Raw genomic sequence first — 22,394 nt, forward strand, 5'->3', positions numbered from 1 at the left:
TTTTCGAGTGTTTAGTTAATTTTTCCAGGGCTATAAAATACATGAAAATCGAAACAACATGAAGTTGGTTTGGTTTGGTTTATTTGATTACGACAAAGCACTCGAGGGCTATTTGTCTAAAGGGAAGGATGCTTTCGTGGAGGATTTTCCAAGAGAATTTGGCTCGCATACATGTCACACATCGGGAAAACCCACGGAAACGCCAGCCTAATCGCCGGGATTGGATTTTCGGATCGAACTACTAGTATTCAACGACTTTACAGCTCGGTCCTGATAAGCCCAAAATATCATCAAGTGCCAAGTTGTAGTACAAAATAAAGAAGTTTATAACATGCAGACATATGTATTTTTTATGTGTTGTAGTAAAAATGCTGTCGTTACTCATTCTTAAGTTTTGTTCCTCTTGCAAAGTTTTCATAATGTTTTTAAGGAAGTTATATGGCGGTTAAATTCAACATATTAGAATTCTTTGAAATAAATGTCAATCTAAAAATTTAGTATTTAGCTATCAGTACGTTTGAATTATGAAGTGTAACCATCAAAAATTTCTTGCAGGTACCACCATTTAGGTTTCAGACTAAAAATAAAAACAAACTTTAATTTTTTTTTTTTTTTTTTTTTTTTTTTGGTACTTTTCCGTTTCGCCGGCGCAAATCTCGCCAAGCAGACTTACAGCATACAGTATACACATAAAATATTCTTAGAACTAAAATTTTTTATTTTGAAGGCATAAACATATTAATACGACTTAAAAGTTTGTAAAAAGGCAATAAAAACACAAATTTGTAAAGACAAATTTAAGAATTTACTATGCTTTCATGGTTCATGATCCTGATTCGCCGGTTCGTATCACGTGACCCAAAGTGATCTCATCTCACGTAAACTACGCTACAAAATATAATTCTCTCGGTAATTATCTGCATTAATTTCAAGTTAAATCTTTATTTGAAGTACAAGTTTAAATGCAAGAATTATTTGAATTCGTACGAATAGGTTACTCAGAAATTATGCAAAACCGCAGTGCTTTACTTCGCTAGTGCATTCTCATTAAATTGATGAATTCTCATTAAATTGATGAACTCTTAATTTTGCCTTTCCTATATTTTCGCCTTTGGGCGAGCGGTCTGATTGCATCCTAATTGACTTAATTATCGGAAATGGTCTTAGGGTATAAAATTTAACTATCTTTTGTAAAATTTCTATGTAATTATATGCCAGTATTGAAAGAAACAATCTGATAAGAAATGGCTACGACTTGTTTTGAAAATGAAGCGTAAAAGGTTACCAGCGAAGACATTCCTTTTGGCATCAGTTGTACCATAATTGGCGACTTTATCGTTTGCGCCGGCAAAACGGAAAAGTACCTTTTTTTCCCCTTGAGTTATTTTTTATTATTGTTTATACTCGTTTTGATAAATATTTAGTGAGATAAACGTTACCCCTTTTGAAATACGTATTTTGATAAGTATTTAGTAAGTTTTGATAAATATTTTCTGTTGTGTATCTAAACAAAACAGAAAAAAAATTTAGCTGAATTTCAGCCAGATAGAGAAGGAATAAAATAAAAATTTGTGAAATAAGAAGTTAACATAGAGTAAAACATGACAGAAAGTGAAATTAATGTTATTCCAATAAATTTAAATTATGAAATTGAATAATTTTGAAATGTAAAAATTTATTTGAAATATTTTGAATATAAAAAAGTTAAACCATTCTCTACGCAAATTAAATTTTCAAATTTATTTCTAACTGTAAACTTACTCGCATTTCATTTTATTAAAAAACTTCTCAATCCGTCAACTGCTTTCATGTCGTGCATTCGGCTTGCATACAGTTTGAGACCACTAATCTAAATGACCTGGCTACTGTTGCTATTATTAAAGACTTAAACTATCGAATGTAGCTATCACACGATCTAACAAACAGTTATTTTCCAGTATACTGCCTCTTGATGAGACGTAAGATATTTAATGTACCTTTCAAATTATAACTATACTACTCAAAAAAGAAATTTATTTAAAACAAGTAAACTGACTTCTGAATATTAAAATACAATAATTAATTTAGAAGTAAAACAACAAAAGTCAGCGTTATATTTTCAAATTTTCACAGGACTAGTTTCGATGGTTTTAGAGAACCATTATCTTCAGCTGCAAGAGCCCAAATGAGCGAGATAAGATATAATGATTAGATAAGATAAGAAAGCCTGAACAGAAGTTAAGCTACTGGCGCCATCTGTTGATGAAACCTGAACTAAAACATAATTTCTTTAAAGGCTGAAGGCAAAGATGGATTAGAATTAGGGTCGTAAACTAGAACAGAAAGATTTTTTTTTTTGAATGTGAAATGCCTCTGGAAAATCCAGTTCACCAATGGAAGATGTTTTTTGAATAATTTTGGCAGCAGAAAAATTGAATGTGGGATTTTCGGACCAACAATGTTCGGCAACAGAAGACTTCTGTGTTTTCTTTTTTCTAACATATTCCTCATGTTCCTTAACGCGAAATTTTAAGGCTCTCTTGATTTGGCCAATGTAAATTAAACCACACTGGCAAGGAATCCTGTAAATACGCCAGGAATTCATATCCGGAATGGGGTCCTTGAGTATGTAACTCGGAATTTTATTGATGGGAGAAGACCCGAAAGTTAAATTTCTGCAAAATACGTGCAACTTTATACCTAATTGATGGAAAGAAGAGAATGACAACAGAATTTTTATAATCTGCTAAAACAAGAGTGTGCCTTTTGGTGTATTGAGATCAGAATTTTTTAACTGCTTCATTAATAATGTTGGGTGAAAAGCCCCTGTCAATAGCTATTGCTTTTAAATAATGTAGTTCTTCATCAAGGGATAGTTTGGAAGAGCAAACTTGAAGAACACGGAAAACATAGGAATAAAATGAAGCTAAATTTTGTTTAGTCGGAGGACATGATTTGAATTGTGGTGGAAGGCAAACCGATGAAGGTTTACTTTAAACCGTAGTACTGAAGTTGGATGTATTGTTTGACTTCTAAATAATACCAGTTTTTATTGTTTTAATTTTTTTAACTGATATAATAAATTATACATTTAATTTGTAATATGATCAGTTGATAAATTTGATCAATATAACATTATAAAATTAATTGAAGATGTTCATGACGTCCTGTGTTATACACTTCGCCACAAAATCGTTTGATTTTTAAATTCAAACTTAATCTAGAAACCCAAAGTTTAATATGTTTTAAGTTTCTGCGAGGGGTGAAAAAGTGGATTACTTAATCACTAAGACCTACAGCCATCGAGAAATTAGGTACTTTGGAATATGTCACTAACAAATGTATCAGCAATGTGAATGTTGCAAAGTATGAAACATTTTTTTAAAATTAATAATTTCTGCAGCTCTAAGTAATCTTCCGGAAAATAGAAAAACTGCCGAGCTAGCCAGAATAGTATTGAACTGTAGCTGAACAGGTAAAAGCGAAGAAAACAGGCAAAACACAGCGGCAATACAAATCTCAGTAAGGCACTTTAACTAAAATATAGGTGCATTTTAAAAAATGAGCAACAATAATAAATCACTAAAATAAACATCTATGCATAACTACGAAAGAATGGCAGAAGGACACTACGAAATCGCTTATTGGGAATTCATTATTCCTACGATTACTAAAAGGGTTTCCAGCAAACAACTCTTTGAAAATATTAAAGAGTGCGAATAATTTGTCTGTAGAGATTGGGGAATTACAAATTTCATCCATTCGACTAGCTATATTTTTAATTACATCAAATATTTAATACTCAGAAGAGATGGCATTAGTTTCCTTAATAATTTTTAGAAAATCATTGAAAACTCCACACAGACTTTCGAATGTTTAATACGTTGTGAGCACGAGAAAGCCATTCAAGCGATCGATTTTAATTACTACAGATGTTTCGCAATATCAAACACGTGTTCACTTGGTTAAATTTAAAACCCAATAATAAATTTATTACTAATTACTTCATTAATTAGACAAATTTCAACTGTGCTTTTATTTGTCTATATTTCTTTCTTATTGGTATTTCTTTCTGTAAAACAAAGACAAAAAATAACCAATTACAATTGTGTATTACTCAGCGCATAATTACAATTTAAAAAAATTAAGTTTTAAGGAATTAAAATGCAATAGGAAGCAAGGAATATAGTTTCAAAGAAAGGTTATACGGTTATGATGAAAACAACAAAATGAAATTTACGAAAGCTCGAACAGCAATAATATTTATTTTATAGTATTATTCGAAATAAAAAGCGATTGGCAACATAAAGCGAGAAAACATAATAACAATCTATTTAACAGCTTTTCGTCTGATATGAGAAAATGGGTCGAGGAAATAATCAATAATTAATTCTCCACTAAAGAAGCAATATCTCACCAAAGTGTCTTATCAAAGTTCTTGTTTAGAACAGAAAATTCTCTCTTGTAGTCATAAAGCTTTTGATTACGTTATTTTCCCTGGAATAAGAGATAATAAAATCACATTTCTCGAAAATGTGAATGAACAAAGCAAACAGATAAAAGCAAACTTCATTTTAGAACACAACCTCATGAAATTAATTTAAGGAATTCTAAAGCCCCACCCTATATAGTTCGTAATCAGCTCATTGATTATCACATGAAAGCTATATCTTTAACCTAAAATGAGCAAAAGTATCTCTCTACAATAAGATAGTTTCGACAGATTCTGGTCATATTTCTCATGCTTTAATGTTCTTTGTCTAATTTAGCATTACATCTTCTTGCAGGAGATACTGTAAAACATCGATCCATATGTAAACAAACATTTAGCGAAAAAAACTCAGTAAACACAAACTGAAAACAAACGCGTTAGTGAAATATATAATAATAAAATTCATACTTGACCGAAGGCATATAAATTAGGAATCTTATATTATTTTGCACTTTCATTCCGATAACCGATCATCTGAAAACTCGGGAAACGGCATTTTGAAATTCAGCGAAATGGCTACTAGCCTTGAATAACCAAATAATCGTTATGTTTTAAAAAATTTCATTTGCGAATCAACGGCGTTCAGTAGCTGGTTCTACACTCGTTTATGTTTAGATGAAAAAATTCATCAATTCTGTTATGAATTCATGATAATTTCATGAATTCATAATATAATTCATGAATTTCGATTTCATTTGATGCATTTAGAACTAGCCCTATTTTTCCGTTTTGCCGGTGCAGGCGATAAAGTTGCCAATAATGGTACAACGGAATATCCTCGCTGGTAACCTTTTACTCCTCATTTTCAAAACAAGTCGCAGCCATTTTTATCAGATTGATTGTTTGTTTCAATACTGGCTTTGGTTTGGTTTGGTTAATTATGGCAAAGCACACTAGGGCTATCTGCCTAAGGGGAGGCATGCCTTCGTGGAGGACTTTCTAAGGGAAACTGACACGTATACACGTTACACATGGGGAAAACCACAAAAAAGCTCATGCAGCCAGCCCGTTCGCGGGATTCGAACCTCGGACGTTTCAATACTGGCATACAGTTACATAGAATTTTTACTCAGATAAGTTCACTTTTACGCCCTAAAGTCATTCGCGGGCGATAATTAAGTCAATTAGGATGCAATCACACTGCTCACCCGATGGAGAAAATACATAAAAGGCAAAGTCAAGGGTTAAATTCATCAATTCTAATGATAATTAAGATTTAACTTGAAATTAATGTAGATAATTACTGAGAGAATTAAATTTTTGTAGCGTAATTTACTTGAGATGAGATTATTTGGAGTCACGTAATATGAACCTGCGAATCAGGATGTTGTACCATGAAAGCATAGCAAATTCTTGAATTAATGTCTTTTTACAAATTCATTGTCTTTATTTATTGGCTTTTTACAAAATTTTAAACGACATTAAAATGTTTATACCTTTCAAAACAAAAAACCCTTAGAACTAACATCTGTCAACTTTTTTATGTGCATACTGTGTGTTGTGACCAATAAAGTCTGCTTGGTGAGATTTGCGCCGGCAAAACGGAAAAGCACCGAACTAGCTTATAGCTATATTCAAGATCATGAATTCATGAAAAAAACTCATTTTTTCTAAAATTTATTAAGCACGCAGATTTTTCTTGTCAGTAACTGTAACAGCAATGGTGTCAGTTGCTTTTCGTTGTAACTAATTAATATTTTCTGATATTTTCACTTAAATAATCGAGGATTGCTTTTCTGGAGGAGAGGAGACATCTTATTTAGAAACTACAGTTTATTCTTTTGTTACTGCACATTTTTACTTCAGGTATAGCCGCAGGAAATTTATAAATTTAAAATCCTTGCATATTCTGTACACTCAGCTTTCACTTACGTTCACTAGCATTCAAGAAGATTCTGCTTCTCACAAATTCGCCTTTAATTTCCTGAATAAACGAGCAATCCAATAATAAAAAAAAATTCGATCCCTGATGAATCCTGATCATTAAGCTTAGCTATGATCATACTTAGCTCATTTAGAAAATTGAGCTGAATATAATTTATTTTCCAAAACTTAAGGACAGTATATTACACCATCGCTGAAATTGTAGCCAAATATTTGTTGATAAGCATCAACAAATTTCGTAAATTCAGTTTTAGAATATAGAAGAGTTCAAAATATAAAATCATTCGAAAATTAGCATTTAAACTACGATACGTCGCACGTCGTCAGAATTTTGGTCTTAAGGTTGTTATTTTAATGCAGCTGCATTAAAATAACAAGCTTAAGATCAAAACTCTGATTTTTAAGCCACTTCGTTTTATATTGATTTGCTATAGACTAATATTCTTACACTTCCGAATTTGTTCACAACAGAAGGATATTTCTATTACTTTCCTTTTATACTCTTGCCCTAGCCATAGCTCCTAGGATTTCCAAACCATAAAAAGGGGATTAACCGAACTTGGCCATACTTTTTAAATGCTACCATATTATCACCAAATTATCGTCAAGTATGGAAGATTTCGAGAAGCAATGTGTTTGATTTTATTTGATGCATTTAGAATTAACTTATAGCTATATGTACAGATTTCTTACAGTATAGCACAGTAAAATAATAATACACGTATATATACAATAGGCGAACTTACAACATAAAATACAATGAAGCGTACACGAATTCAGAACAGCATGAAATTTATAAGTGTTCGAAGTGATACAAAACTAATATAAAGAAACATTTTCAGTAATTTTCATCAATATATTTAGTTTCGTTAATCTGAAGAAATAAATCAAAACTGTTGAAAGCAGAATAAAAAATTTGAACAGACTTTAGAAAAGATACATTGCTTTGAATTATATTCAGAGGGGAGAAAAATAGACAAAATATCCTACTGTACTGTTTATTTTAGCAGAATACAAATGCCCTCATACATAAGTCCTTCTTTTTGAACATAGGAAATTCAAAATATCTATGCGAAACAAGTTTCTACACTGCGACGAAGACAGAAACGTGTTGTTCTTCAAACGTATAAGAATTTTTTTTCCTTTCTCTCTCAGTCCCCTTTTGTTGTTATTATTATTCAGAGAATCTTAGATTTTTACAGAATTCTTTTAGAACTTTTAGTTTGTAAAACTTTTATAACTAAAATAAACTATACCTTTTTCTTGAACTAGTAGGAAAACTTGATAAAAAATACTAAAAGTGCACATCTTAGTTAAAATAGAAGAAAAAACACTTACAACAACACATAAAACACATAAGTGTTTTTTCTCGTTATTTACAGAATGAATTTTTGCAAATAAGTCAGTAATCGAATACAGTAAAATCGTTTTAACACTGTCCGTTTTAACCACTTTATAATCTAATGCATCAAAGAAACATTCTGTTTTTTAATAAATATGTCTTTTAGTATTTCAAGAAATTTATTTAATTAAATGAATTTCTCCTCTAAATACATAATGATGTATCAATCGACTATAAAAGAGAGGATTTGATTTTGTAACTATTTTTAAAGCGCTTCCTATAAAAGCGCTATTCATATTTTCCCAAGTTGTTCTACTTCTCGTCCAAAACACTGCGCAAAATATTATGAGGAACAGGTCAGTAATTTCGTAAGGAAACATTACTAGCTCATTCTTTGGTTTCGGTGATAATTTCCGTGAAGGACTTTCTAAGAGAAATTGTTTCGGGCTTAATAACACACAGGAAATAATCACAGTGACCAGTATGCAGTCAATGCTTTAAGCAAACAATGAACTCGGTCTATGCATAGGCTGCTCGCCCATTTTTGGAAGATTTTGCTACGATGTAAACAAAATCTTCAGACTGGAATTTTGTTTTTTAACTGCAACTATATTTTTGAAAGTACAAATTATCCTCTGCTACTTGACAGTTTTGTTTTCATACAAAATGCAGCTTTTAAAGAAGCAATGGATGGAAGGCTATGTTTGTGTTCTTTCCAAAGTATTCATGTCTAGTTATTAAAAAAGTTGTGAAAGCCATGGATTTTCGATATCTAAATCTCCGATACGTAATGTTATCAACGCCAAAGGAAAAAACATCAAAATTTAGCTTGAAGTGGTGAAATTGTTCCAAATACGTATTCAAGGAAAAAACGGAATGTTTTCCAATGTTACAAAAATAAGATCTTTAAGTTAAAAGAAAATCCCCCAATTCAATGGACGGTTGTAACAGCCTTAAGATGCTCAGTGTTAACTCTAAACAAAGTGATTAATGCGGATTTGAATCTTAAAAAAGAATAAAAAAAATCATAATGTTCATCGTCTTTCTCCAAAACATATAACGGAAAGCAGAAAGCGCTGCAGAATTCTCTATGCGAAACACATATTCGAATAGAAGTGGAAAAATGTTGTCGCAACAGATGAATCTTAAATATATTTAAATGACTGCAATGAAAAGAGATCCATTTATTATCATCAAAGAGAAGAAAAAAACCTTAAAAACACTTTTCAAAGAATCTAAAGAATGTTTTTCAAATGTATTTATGATTGTTGCTGGTTTTTCATATAACGGCAAATTAAAAATGAAGATAGTGGAGAAAAATATTAAGATCAACCCCACATACTATTAAAAATATATTTTGTACTGAATTCTCAAATATGAAATATCTTCTCTTTATACACAGTGTGACCAATCAGCAGAACTGTATCAAGACAAAGCAAGCAGAGACACGTCAAAATCTGTTAATTTCATGAAACAAATGAAACGAGAAACAGGTATTAAGGCCATAACCCTTCTCTCACATCCCTAATAAATCTCTTGATCCGTCAACAATGTATTTTTACGGTTTTGGACTGCGGGTTGTCCAAACAACGACCTATAACCTCCTTAGACTTTAGAAAGCTGTTTAGATAGCAATGGGATAAAATACCTCTTTCGATGCTAAAAAAAGCTTTATTATCTTAGAAATTACGGTGCATAAAGGTAGTGAATAATAAGGGTTATTTAAAACACAAAAAGTTTATATAAAATATTTCTGAAATTATAATGAAAGTCATCTAAAAAATGTGCGAACAGGCTTTGTATTGCATAAAGTAAACCACGAAAATATCTTTGCAGCAAATCTGTTCACTGCAATTCTAGTATGGCTCCTCTGCAACTATTCTCCATTGATTTCAAACCAGTAATTAGTATTCTTTAAGTAACCAAATTCGGTTATGTGTAATATGAACAGATCCAATTTCCCGAAGGAAGTTAGACTGAAAGTGTCCCTTCCTTAGTTAGTTGGTCCTAATGTGCTTAATTAGCTATGGAATTTTTTTTATTTCCGTAATAGAAATAATTCGATCCAATTCAAGCTTAATTAATTTTGTTCTTAATGGTTTTTATTTCTGACTTTCTCATGTTGACCATCTAAAAGTTTTGTAAAGCTTATTATTCTGATATTGTAAAATCCCTCTCTTTTTTTCCTGCCGCACGTAGCTAACTTTGAAAAAAGGAAGCAAATGCAAACTTAAATAGTTAATGATATTAATAAACGTATTTAAAACTGTTCCACAGAACAGAAAAACGTTTCCTACTTTAAGCAGTTTTTTTCTTATTCTTTTGAAACAAAAACGACTTGACTTTACTGAACTTGCGTAATATGGTAATGACTTGAAAAATGACTTGACTTAACTTGCGTAATATGGTAGATGTTTCGTCTTAACCAATAAAAAGGCCTCATGTAAAATTGTCCGCAAACCATATTGCTGTAAATTGGTCACAAACACTTTATATTATTACTTCCGCAAACAAACACCTTTAAAAAGTTTCCATTGTCGTAACTTCTTTGGTTACTTCGCGAAATAAAGTTTCATAAGTATATTTAATCAATAAGCCGGGTATCAAGTATTTCAAGAAGTTCAAGTAAATACATCTTTGTTTCAAACGCATGCTTTTGTTCGCCGAGAAACGTATTAGGAAAAATATCCTACAACAGAATGTATTTATTTGTACCCCGTGGAATGCAATAAAGAAATACTTCTCCAAATTACTCAGTTCACCTTCTATATATATTTCAAACTGTAATACGAGCTCCAAAACACCAATGAGATTTCAAGAGAGTCTTTATAAGGAATTTTTAGTCAAGAAATAAATAGTTTCGTGATATAAAGTTAAATTCTTTGCTTATAGCATGAAAAGCCATGATGGCAATTCTAAATCTGACCAAGATATTGACATTTTATTAAACTAAAGAAACGTTATTCGGAAAATACTAATTTTGTCATTAGACAATATTAATATTTGCATAGATTTGCTTCAGGTAAACGACTAGAAGAAACGCTACGAAAAATTAATGCTTTATTTAAAACAGAACTAATGACTCTTTACTCTAAACGCTAAAGCAAATTAGCCCGAATTTTATTAGACTATGACAAAGCGCATCAGTCGTTAGAAAATCAGTCGTTGAGCAGTGGTAATTCGACCCGATTCAAACTCCGGTAAACACGGGCGGAAAATGAGAATTTTGGTGGTTTTCTCCAAATATAATACTTATATGAGCCAAATTCTCTTAGGAAGTTCTCCATGAAAGTATCCCTCCCAACAAGCAGATAGCCCATGCCTTAATCAATTGATCTAACGCAGTGGTCGGCAAACTCATTAGTCAAAAGGGCCGATGATTAGCAGTACAAGATTTCAGAGCCAAATATTTTTTCGAGAACCATGTTTTTAGGAGTCGGTTTAAACTAGCTACTAACATTAAAGAAAAACAGATATCGTATTAATAATAATCTTAGTTATTTACTAAAAATATTTTCGATTGAAACAAAAAGAGGACAAAACACGCGTTTAATGTGAACAATAAACTTTAAAGTAATATTACAATTAACTTTACTAGACAGTAGCCGTTTCTGTTTAGAAGATGGACAAATTTATAACTCGTCACCTTTGCAATCATGAAACATGATAGAAACAGAAAACGGTACTTATTTATTAACGCAATCATATGCAGCCATTTAGTAGAATTCTCCAAATTTTCAGAATCGGCCAAACTCTGGCAACCGTTCACATAATTATTCTTGCGGCTGCTCACAACAATCCTTCCCTTCAGATTTGCCGCATTTTCGTATGGCACAGACTGCCCTTCACCATCGATAGACAGACTTGTATCATCGATAAGAAGAAAGCGGACGTTGTTTATCGACTACTGTGATGTAGCCGTTCCTCAATAGACACTAATTCCGGCTAGCTTTAAAAGGATTTATTAACAGAGCACACAGGAACGGTTACAAGCAAAAGAAATATACATAAAAATGAAACATATACCAAATGGAACATCAAACATTGAGAATAACATAACATAGTAAGCTATCATCATGGTGGCTGGAGGTCGACTGACGTTTTTTTCATATCGCCACGAGATGGCGTTTAAATAAAATAGTTCGGTTACAGTTCATGAGTTCATGGCGTTGAATAAAATAGTTCAATTACACTTAAATAGTTCTGTTACATCCTACCCCTCTGACTTCGTAGATGTCTCAGCAAGAAGTCAGGAACTGACATTTGTCTACTTTGTGCAGCGGGCGGAGAATCAGATGAATGGGCTCCAGTTTGACTAGCAGTAGATTTAGCATCACCAGCATCTTGTGCAACAGGTGCAGATTCGGGTGGTATTACACGTTTCGGGCGTCCTCTTTTCTTTAAGGGAACCACTGGGGTTACACGAGCTGAGTTCTGAAACTTATTTTGATCTTGATATGGATTCAAGGCTGAAACATGATACTTGCCGAGAATTTTGTCTGGTTCATGAGGATCGGTAATATCATAAGTGGTTGGAGATCTTGTAGTCACTATCACATAAGGACCATCTCTCTTCGGCATGAATTTAGCAGTTTTCTTCAGTGGACCTTTGCTGATTGTGTGGAGGGTGACCCAAACTTTATCTCCAGGAACGAATTTCGGTGTTTCTCTTCGTTTTCTGTCAGCATAACGTTTCTGTTTATCTTGATGCAATTCGACTCTTTCTCGTACCTGTTGTACATTTCTTGCAAAACGTTTCAAATATGGAGTAATTTCGGGAACAAAATTATCGTTCTCAATTACGGCTTTTATATCATGCTTTACATCATCTAAGGTTCGTAACTCTTGTGCAAATTGAAGAAAAGCAGCAGAATTTTCAAATAAATAAAATTTAATGATTCTTTTCGTCGTGTGCTCTACCAAAGGTAATTATTATTTTAAATCACACATATACAATCACTAGATTCTAATACCTGCTACATAATCATGCATTATTTCTACTTAGACAACAGTACAGACATATATTAATTTTCATTAACTTTTCAAACTCATTACATGCACAAATGCCCAATTGCTGTTTTTTTTATTAACAACTAAACTAGGCATATCAATATTTTTGATAATTGTATCAGCAATATGAGCCAGTTTCTATTTTATTAAGACTTTCATAAAGGTCTCACGATGGATTAATTCGACTAGTGGAAACGACTGACTGTATCATAGAAATTTATTCGCAATTACGTCAAGTCTTGTATATAACAGGAAAAAAATTAAATATGAAGGTAGGCCATTTTCATTTTTGCAAGATTTTCTATATACAACCTTACCACAATTCCGCATAAAACTTATATGAAGCATCGAGACTTCGTAATCGATTACAAAGTGCAAATTATATCAGCTATTCCCCGATGGTGAAACGACAGTCTGTGCTATCCTAAAAAGCGGCGATCATCCTTCAGTCAAACAACACCGCCATTTTTGTACGTATTCTTTTTGTTGTACTCCAAGTTCAAACGTTTTTTTTATAAGCAAATCGTATTTTTCGCCTTCAACTTAGTTTGAAAATATGAGCTTGTGGAATTTTCCAGCAGTGGAAGGAATTCAGGTACGATTTCTGAAGAAATACAGAATTGTGCTCAAAATGTTCTACAGGAAACAACGAAGAAATGCGTCTCGCCGATAACCGCTGTTGCCGATTATTTCACGAAGCCGAGTTCTCTGATTTTTTTAAGCGAAAACAGATCGCTGTGTACTTCCAGAAAAGAACAGCATAATTAAAATTACAGAAATATTACTAGCAAAATGTGTTTGATTTTTTTAATGTATCACGTACTTTTCATATAAAACTTAAAATTGTATTTTAAATTGCTAAAGTATGTTTTCTTTTCATATGTTGATAATGTCTATCGACTTACGGTAAATATCGGTAGTTTGGGAATCTTTCTAAATAAAAGGCGCGAAAACCACCTACTTGTACCTGATAAGTAACTTTTACGTTTTTTTTCTGTAAAAAGTCGCCAGACTGTGTCAAGATGTAACGTAGTATACGTATATCAAAGATGTATAAACTAAATCTTGTTGTTCTGTTTCAAAAAATCCTATGTGCTGAAATCCCTACTGTTTTTACATTCTAAGAAGGACGTAAATGTGACTTGAAAACATCGTGGGTTTTTCCTTTACATCAAAGAGATAACAAGCAACTTCATTAAATCGAGTTAGAAGACAATATAATTAAGAGATAAAAGTAAAATGGTTTTGCAAATATATTGCTTAAATTTATTCATTTCAAAATGGAATAAAAGGATTTAGCTAAATCAGCTTTTATCTTCGATTTTCGATGTGATGTAAACTGCTGATTTTAAAATACAAAGGGAAAATGCTAGAGCAGATTAAGATGTCACTGCTAAAAATGTTCTAAATATATTTAAAGTCAAATTCGCTACTAAATAAACAATCGTTGCATAGATACTATCGTGAAGAATCGAATATAAGTCTTGAAAGTAGCTATAAGAATCATTCTCTCAATACCATTAAAAACTATTTCACGGTAGTCATTTTCTTTCAAAGAGAAATTGTATATATTTCTAATTCTGAGGAAAATATTTTAATATGCTCATAATTACTTCTTATAATTAGTAAAAACGGCGAAGTAATTTGAAAAAATACTATTTTGTTCACAGACTGTGAGATTATATATGTATGTGGAACTGTCACAACTTCAAATCACGTTGTTTCATGAGCGCTTTAATATAAAACAAGATTTCTTAGCTAAATTTACTTTTCATTTTTTCAGATATCAAATCCATTAGGCAATTTTAAATACCTGAATAAAATTAGTGCCTGTGGCAATTTCGATTCATTTAACGAAATAAATGTAGTTTTAAGATCGTACATCATGCCCGTGATTAGTAGTTAATAATTATTTAATAACATGTAGAATAATTCTATTCGTCAGTTGAAAGATTGAGCTATAGCAGTAGTGAGAATAATAAATATTATATGATTTAATTTTTATTAAGTGAATCAAAAATAATATATTAGGCTGTTGCAAATGAAATAGTCGTTGCATAACGCCCAATTTCTATTGATTGCGGTAGAAAGCAAACCCTGAGATTTATGCCATTATTGCATGACCTGTGACAGTGTGACACATAACGAAAATGTAGTATTTGTTTCAGTCCAACGAGCATTAAACATTGAATATTAGTGGCATCATGTCAGTCATGGAATTCAGTTAATTAAGGCTGATTTAATTTTATGAATTCAAACTGAGAAATTTTGCAGATGTTACATTAAAAAAATAGTATCATTCTACGGAGGAAAATCTAATAATAGATCCATTCTCTGTTGTTTTATTAAACTTCGCTCAGGAGTTTTGAAACTATAAAAACGAACTCTGCGATCACGGATCTCCCTCTATAGAGTCGAAAGGATTAACGGATTTAATCAAATTCGATCCACGATAGATTATACGAGAGATTCCCAGATACTAAATATAAGCGTTTCAACTGTTTCATGGCTCTTAGCAATAGCAAGGAAAGAAAGAAACCCGGACAAATGGGTGACTCATGAACTTACTGATGAAAGCAATTTGTGATGTTTGGAAATGAGCTTTTTTTTTTTTTTTTTCCTTAAAAAGAAATAAAGAAGAAAGGTTTCTGCAAGGAATTGTGACGTGACTGGGAATTAGACTTGAATATTCTACGGCAATCGTACACGTTCGTCGCAACTATAAGGAGCGGAAAGGGCTTCAGGAAGGATACTAAAAGCATTTGCGCGTCCATAAAAGATGTTATTTACTGTATACTGATTTGCTGATGTATTCATTGCAAATTTTCTGCATGACACGAAATAATAAACTCAGTTCAGTACTGTACCAATACGCTAAATGCGTTAAAATCTGCGTTAATCTTAAGCAACGACCATTTGTGAACAGACATGGAATCTCTTGCCTTAAGATAATGACCGACCATATACGGCAGAGTCAATCATACAGCAAATCAACAATCTGGAATAAGAAATTGTGGTTTCCTCCTCACTTCTAACATTTCCCAAACAGTTACCATTTTTTGGGCCCTTTTGTCACTTGTTGTCCAAGAAATGGTTTGCTAACGACATATCAATTTATCAAGTAACGAAGAACTTCATCACTTCCAGCAACACTAATTTTATGGTATAAATGAGTTTGCCACCTGCTGCCAACAATCAATTGATACTTTAATTTAAACAGGTTTCTTAAAAAAATCTGTGTATCTTCAGTCTTAATTAAAACCCACTACAACAGCCTAATATTATTGTATATTATTGTATGCTCGGTAACCGTCACTGTAAAGTCATACTATCACATCAAAGGTTAAAGGAAAATTTGACGAGACTAGCGTAATAGCTGCTGTTAATTATTGACCTAAAGTATTGGCTGCGAACAATTCCTTACGTCTATAATTATAAAGTGTCATATTTTATTAATTAGCAATTAGCAATAAGCAAATCATCATTTCCTGTTGGCAGCAGGTTCATCTAATTCTCACACATATAAGCCATCAAACAATAGACATGATGCACATCGTAAATATAGGTATTTGAGACCATTTTATTTATTAAATCCTTATAAATTTAAATAATTTTAAAAAGTATTCCTTGAGAAACCCTACTATATTATACTTTATCAAATGGATCGTTAACTATTTTAAATACTCGTGCATTCCTCTTAACCACGATTGTTTTTAATATTACACAAATTTTCAGCAATAATTAGTTTTAAAATATTAACATAAGTTTATTGAATTAGCAAATTTTCCCTATAGATATTTTTTAGAACTAGGAATATCATATCCAGTTCCAGTTTTCATTTTAATAATAATCATTAAAATAAAGTAATATTCTACTATTAATGTCTAGTGATTGTGATGCTCTTAAGACATTCTTAAATAGTATTTATCATTCATATTTTGTTTCTATGACACTTGTGGGGCCAAATGCTTTTTTTTCAGTTATATTACAGAAACTTATTTAAGTAAAGTTATTTTTCCTATATTATTCAATACCTAGTTATTATGTAATATACATGATGCTTAATAAAGGTAACATAATAAAGGTAACATAAAGGTAACATAAAGGCATTTATAGATTTCTTAAATATTATTTTTAAATTAATTTAATGCTAACACAGAAAGGTATTAACACTTGTTTGAGTATGCGTAATACAGAGCTTGTTCGCCCATTATTTAGACGATTTTGCTTTAGTGGGGAAAAAAACCTTCAACTTGGAAAATTTTGTTTTTTAACGGCAACTGTATTTTTGAAAGTATAAGTTATCCTCTGCTACTTGACAGTTTGTTTTCGTGCAAAACGCCGCTTTTAAAGATGCGGTAGATGGAAGGCTATGCTTGTGTTCTTTCCGAAGAAAATTAGTCGCATCTCGTTATTAAAAAGCATTGTGAAAGCCATGGTTTCTCGATATCTAAAGCTACAATAAGTAATGTTGTCAACAACAAAAAGGAAAAACGTTAAAATTTACCTTCAAGTGGAAAAATTATTCCAAATACATATGCAAGGGAAAAAACGGAATGTTTGTAATGTTGCAAAAATAACATCTTTTATGCTAAAAGAAAATCTGCCAAGTCAAAGGACAGTTGCAAAATCATTAAAATGCTCACTGTCAACTGTCAACAGAGTTAGTGGTGCTGATTTGTATCTTAAAAAGACGAAAAAACATAATGTGCATCGTCTTTTTCCACGACATGTCGCCGAACGCAGAAGGCGCTGCAGAATTCTTTATAAGAATCATTTTTCTGGATAAAAATGGGAAAAATGTTGTCACAATAGACGAATCTTGGATGTATGTAAACGACTGCAATAAAAAGAGACCATTTATTATCTTCAAAGGGGAGAAAAAAATCTTAACACGTGGTTCATGGAATTTAAAGAAAATTTTTCAATGGGATTTATGATTGTCTCTGGGATTTTTTCATATGCCGGCAAATTAAAAATAAAGGGAATGGAGAAAATATGTTAAGATCAACTTTATTTTATACTCAGTTTGCAAACATAAAATACCTTCTCTTTACATACAGTGTGATCAATCAGCAGAACTGCATCACGAAAAAGCAAGCAGCGATACGTCAAAATCTACTGCTAATTTCCTGGAAAAAATGGAATAAGAAACGGGTATCAAGCTACAGCCTTTACTCACAATATCATTGCTACTCCTGGTTTATCACCAATGTATCTCTGCGCTTCTGGACTTTTAAAAAGCCAGTTGTCGAAACGTCGACTTGCAACCTGCTTAGACTTTAGAAAGCTGTCCATGAACAATGGGATAAAATACATCTTCCGATACTACAAAAGGCTTTAAATTGCCTTGGAAAATACTGTGTGGGAAGATAGTGAAGAATAAGGGTTATCAAATAGAACATATTTTAAAACAAAACACTTTATGTAAAATATTTCTATAATTGCAATGAAACTTGTCTAAAAAATGTGCGAACAGCCTCTCAATTAGCTGACAAATATGATCTCTGCATGCAGTATAATTTATTAAATACTGCATTACTGAATGTTAAAAATACATTATTCAGAAACTCTAATAATATGTTGAAAATATACTGAGTTAATTATTGCAAGTTTATAAATAAATGGCCTAAATAGGTATGTCGTCGGACCACTTAATCCTGCACTAGATTCTTTTTAAGTAATAATTTAATCCAGACAGCTATAAAGTAATCTTAAATAGTATCATATCTATAGTTAATAAGATTTAATATGGAAAAGTTTTAAATCATTAAATTTGATTACTTTTTTTCTTTTGTAAATATTTTGCATTTTGTGAAGAATGACCCATACTCGAAAACAATACAATTTCATTCACATCTACAAATGAAAATTTCTCACAACTCTTGCAACCTAAATTTATTCTGGTAGAAAATTTAAGCAGTTCCTTTAAAATTAAAATTCCTTCAAATTTTAAAATTGTCATTATTTTCTAAGCAGAATAAGAAAGATTATGAAAAGGTGAAATAAGCTGCTAATCTATTACCGTAAAATATTCGGAAACTACCTGATGTCAGAATGATACCTTTCTAGAGAACGTTTTATAATAAAACAGCCATGCTTGTGTTTGCATTAAAAACAGAAATAACATTTATGTAACGAAGTTCTTATACAATTCAATATCCAGAACATGCTGTCAACAAAAGACAGAATGACAGTAATTATTACATTTCGCAATATTTATAATATGTACAAAAACTGAGTTTCTCATAATGCGATTGATATAACGCGACAATTCCTCCATAGCCTAATGTCCATGTTATATGTGAGATTAACAGTATTGTAGTAAGAAATTTTCTTGCTTGTGCTTATTTCAATTTGTGTGGTTAATAAATATTACACATACAGAAAACTGAAAAAGAAGAAGAAAATAATTTTTTGAAGTATAATTTTCGGAATGAGAATTTTCAAAATCTATATTTATAAAGTTTCAAAACAACTCAGTTTATAACTGGGTATAAGTAAGTTAAAGCTCTTAATTAAAAATAACGGGAGAATCATAATACTTGAAGGAGACAAAATCTATAATTCTTTTGTTTGCTTTTATTACATTTTATAAAAACACTTTTGTATGCAACTGACAAAATGGTATTTGAGTAATTTAAAATTTATTATGTTTAATATTTAATGAATTTCTATTAAAGTTTCCAGTTTTAGAGTTTTGAATGATCAAATGAAATCTCCCTTTTTCTAGAGAGAGGAGGGAGAGAAATTAATCCTGTTACAAATTCTGAACAAATTTGGGTTAAGATTATTTATTCGTGGTTAGTTTTACTGATCCGCAATTATTTATTTCAAGAAATCTCTCAATTTTAACAGAAATAATCAAATCCTTAATTCTGACAGCCTCGTGTCTTAATCTTTTCATGATCTCACTGCAGGCTGAAAGTTGAAAAAAAGAAAGACATCGATATTTAGAAAATTGAGCTTTCACAAATCTTGTCTTACGTTCTGCAAATTATAACGCTGCTTGTTATAATGAGATCTACAACTGAAGTAAACCGCTAGTGAATGAAGCAGCATTCCCCAAGTCTTTAGCGGTGCACACCCCTCACCTCACCCTTACACCCGGAAGGAGCATTTAATGTGTAGGTATACGGCCACTAAAAGCGGGATATAGCAATGGAAACGGGGTAAAGGAGTGTGAACTCACCTTGGGTCATCCGTGCGAGCTGAGACGGGACGATTTATTGTAAGAATCCGGGCATGACTGCCCTCTCACGCAGCACAACCCCTAATCTCCCCCGAGCGCAATAGAGTCCTCTTGTTTTCTCACGCAGCGAAGAACAGGAGACTCGGTTCTGGAGCGCAACCGAACCGCCCATCGTTTTCCAGGGGCTGCTTGGACGGCGCGCAGTCCAGACCGCGCAGCCCGGCCGGAGCGGGGGCGCACGCGCGCCCCCGCACGCTTCCATTCGAAAACGCAATGTGGTGATTTGGAGAATAGCTTCAAACTGTTGAAGATTCGAGAAAAAACAAGTGTTGAGAATTTTTGAAGTAGAAGATCGAACACGTAGGCACGAACAAGTAAAAAGTGAGATAAAAATTTCTAAAAATAACCAAAATGAGGTAAGGCATGTGAGTAGGTGCGACAAAAGATTATTTTATCTAAGAAAAATGCTTTTAGAAACACGATATAGATTCCTATATAACACAACCCTGCATTTTATAACGTGTTTCATAAAAATCAAGACCTCACTCATTAAACGCTCATTCGCAAAAACTTTATATTTCAAAGATATTCATCACAAAATAGAAATATATAAACCAAGTAATGCACCTGGAGATAAAGCTACGTTTTCTTTTAACTTAAAAATCAAAGAGGATGAGATAAGGTACCTTCATGCGATAAGTTTTTAGATCCTTTTGTCTGGTACGTATTTGCGATAATCATTGAAAGGAAGATTAACAAAATTATATGAAGTCTAATTACAATTATGAGTGTAAAATTGAAGAAAACATTTGAAACTTTCGTGTGAAAAACTAATTAATGTTTGCGAAAAATTCAGAAGAAACGTAAGTCTTTATTTACTAAAAAACCTGAAAAGTTTTAATTGCAAAATATAAAAGATTCGCAAAAGTTAATTGCAACACTTTTCTAAGAGGTCGTCTTGAAAGGAAAATTGCTAACATTTTTAAAAGAGGAAAAAACATCACAGAAATGAAAATGACTAAATATAATAATTGTACAAAAATCTAAGGTAATAATTCTAAAAAATTCAAAAATTTACTTTTCGAATTATTGAAATACTCTTTCATTACTTCAGAAAAACAAAATAAGCATTTGAAAAAACGTGTGTTAAATTCAAAAGCCCAATATAAGGCCTGCTTTTTAATTAAGGTAAACAAAATAAAAATAAAAATGGGAATAAAAAAAAAAGTTTTAAGGCATACACTTTTTGTTTCACTTTTTTTGTTGTATTTCAGACTAAAATATTTGCCATAATGAGCCTATAAGGTACTTTCTCTCTCCTCTCTGCATGCCTTCGTGGTGTAACGGTAGCCCACTCGGCGCGTATTCGAGAGACACAGGTTCGAATCAAGGCGAGGGCATTGCTCATTTTTCATGTCTTCTTCAAAATAACTTAATGACTCTACAGTGTCGCCCGAACTAAAAGGTGGTGGATGAAAGGTGTATTCAAGAAGTCCAGTTTCTAGTCCCGGCTAGCGCCTTGCTCATTTTTCATGTCTTCTTCAAACTAACATAATGACTCTAGAAGCCAATAGCTTTTATGTGCTTTCACATTCTTATTACTGGGCTAAATTCTCATCTAATTTAGATGAAATAATCAGTTTCTCCAGACTTTCTTTCCTAGCAGTTTTCATCACGAATATCTCAGTTATTCTTAAAACTTCTGTACCATTTACAACATTATACATAATTATCAGTACCATATATAGATTCATTCACAGACGTCACAGATTCAGCGATGAATTTCAACCTAATTTCGACCTTCAACTTGAACATAACAGAGGCAATTTTGCCCTTTTTAAAAGCATCTTCAAATAAAAATTAAAAATTAAATTGCAATCTGGAAATTTCAAATTATGGTCTAACATTCTGATGACTTTTATTCAAAAGTTTAAAAAAAAAAGGTTTTTTTTTAATCGTAAAAATCGTTACTTTTAAAAACTTTCTATCTTCTTTAGATTCCAGTATAACGCCTGAAGAAGTGTTATGCTAAAAAATTACAATTATCATACTAATTTAAGAATAAAAAATTTTCAAATTAAGCTGTCGAAAGCATGATGGAAAATAATAAGGAGAAACTTCCTCTGATATTATTTTGCAATAAATTATCACCACGGGAAGATTGCGCACTTATTGAAGAAAGAAAAGATAATTATTCAAGGCGTAGCTGTGTATTTTTTCACCAAGTACTTTATGCATTAACGTGTATACGAGCCAGTTTCCCTTAGAAAGTCCTCCACGAAGGCATCCCTCCTCTTAGGCAGATAGCCCTCGAGGCTTTGCCATACTCACAAACACACACACACACACTTTATGCATTAAGGAGTATTTACAACATTTCATGTAAATATTTTATCAAGACGTCAACGCAATAAACAGAAAATAATAAACACCTTGAAGATATTTCTTTAAGTGTTTAAAAAGAATACTTTTTCTTACACGTTACTCAACTAAGA

At 32.0% G+C, this 22,394-nt stretch overlaps 1 protein-coding gene across 5 annotated transcripts in view; it reads right to left on the minus strand.

The window, feature by feature from the left end:
* Window positions 1-20,065, minus strand: part of LOC118191457 (coiled-coil domain-containing protein AGAP005037-like) — a 769,544-nt gene extending 749,479 nt beyond the window's left edge. For 4 of the 5 annotated variants that reach the window (XM_085811561.1, XM_085811564.1, XM_085811563.1 and 1 more), the window contains exon 1: window positions 19,900-20,064. The gene's annotated coding sequence lies outside the window, so the exon portion shown is untranslated. Of the gene's footprint in view, window positions 1-19,899 lie in introns of all 5 variants that reach the window. The other variant, XM_085811562.1, reaches the window with a different exon arrangement.
* Between the last annotated feature and the right edge of the window lie 2,329 nt (window positions 20,066-22,394).

This window comes from Stegodyphus dumicola, chromosome 2 (genome assembly GCF_044657685.1).
Source record: "Stegodyphus dumicola isolate Sdum_Otavi_A_Nest chromosome 2, ASM4465768v1".
Taxonomy (NCBI): Eukaryota; Metazoa; Arthropoda; class Arachnida; order Araneae; family Eresidae; genus Stegodyphus; species Stegodyphus dumicola.